Raw genomic sequence first — 1,406 nt, 5'->3', positions numbered from 1 at the left:
GAATACTGAACTACAAAACAACGAAAATAAAATTCGTGTTATGCTATTAGTTTAAAGAGATAGTATTCAATTTTTATATCTAAATTACAATTTCATTCACATCTATTTCATAAACGGTTACTGAACTATAAAACAACGGAAATAACTCAAAATTCATGTTACACTATTAGTTTAAGAGATATTTTTAAATTTAATATCTAAATTCCAATTTCATTCGCTTCTATTTCATAACGTTTTGGTACCCTCAAATACGACCATGTCCCGAACTGGTGAACCCTTTGACCAAAATCTTGAATTTACAAGTTAATTTTTGCTGAGTAAGATTTTCATCCTTGCTTGAATGCCTGCGGATTGAAGCATTACTGTTATGGAAGTCGATTGTGGTCCAGAACCCTTGAATACCATGGGCTTGGACGTCATCCATTTCATTCTTGCAAGTATTTGTTACTTTATCTTCGTTTTGTACATGTCCAAAGCTAATTACGCCAGCATGAGTTAGATATATTAGGCAATCTTCAATCATACTGGCATTTGTATGTGATATCAATCATAATTAACATGGCAATTAACAACAACTGTGAGTAGCTTCAATTGATAAAAGAAACAGCCAGCCAGTTTGCCGGAAGTTTTATTTGCACTCCAGTGTTTTTTAGTTTCGCGTTCGCCTTTGTTGAATAGCCGTAATTATCTCACTTCAAGAGTTTCGGTGAATATTGTAGTTATAGCTATGGCACTAGAGCTGGTTAGTTCACGATTCATTTAACTAATTTTATGTAATCTATGTATAAGCATGTACCACTGCAGAAGATACACATTATAAAACCGAAACCTAGATCAAGTTTAAATAAATATACTTCTGGCAAGCGGTTGGTTGCTTATTGTTTCAATTTTTGGTCATAATTCCCTTACGAATTTCCCTTTCACTTTTTCATTCAATATTCATGAACAAGGTAACGAGTAAAGCGTGAAAATTTGCAGAAATGTTTCCACCTGTTGTACTTCTCAGAAATTGGATTTTTCTCCCACTGTATTTGTAACCATAACAACCTGTATTTTGTTGCGTACTTTGTACTTAGTAACTATTATAAGACAGAATAGCCAGTAACGTGCCAAATACTTTAAAAATTAGAAAGAATCTTGATTCACTGTACTCTTTTTCTCGATTGTGGGTGAGGGTTCCAAAGAAAATACTCGAGACTTCTGTGAGAAGATACGTACAGAAACAAAATATATAATGTTGCTAGGCCACAGGATTGACACACACAGTGGTTACGGCAATAAACAGCCTTTTAAACACGCCGCTAACTGCAATCAAGTAATTTATAGCAATACAGCAAATTAAAAAAAATAAAATAAAAAAAAACGCAGAAGCTAGCAGCACGGCAATGAACAATCTTTTAAAACAC

This window comes from Schistocerca americana, chromosome 1, assembly GCF_021461395.2.
Source record: "Schistocerca americana isolate TAMUIC-IGC-003095 chromosome 1, iqSchAmer2.1, whole genome shotgun sequence".
Taxonomy (NCBI): domain Eukaryota; kingdom Metazoa; phylum Arthropoda; class Insecta; order Orthoptera; family Acrididae; genus Schistocerca; species Schistocerca americana.
This window is presented reverse-complemented; position numbering follows the sequence as displayed.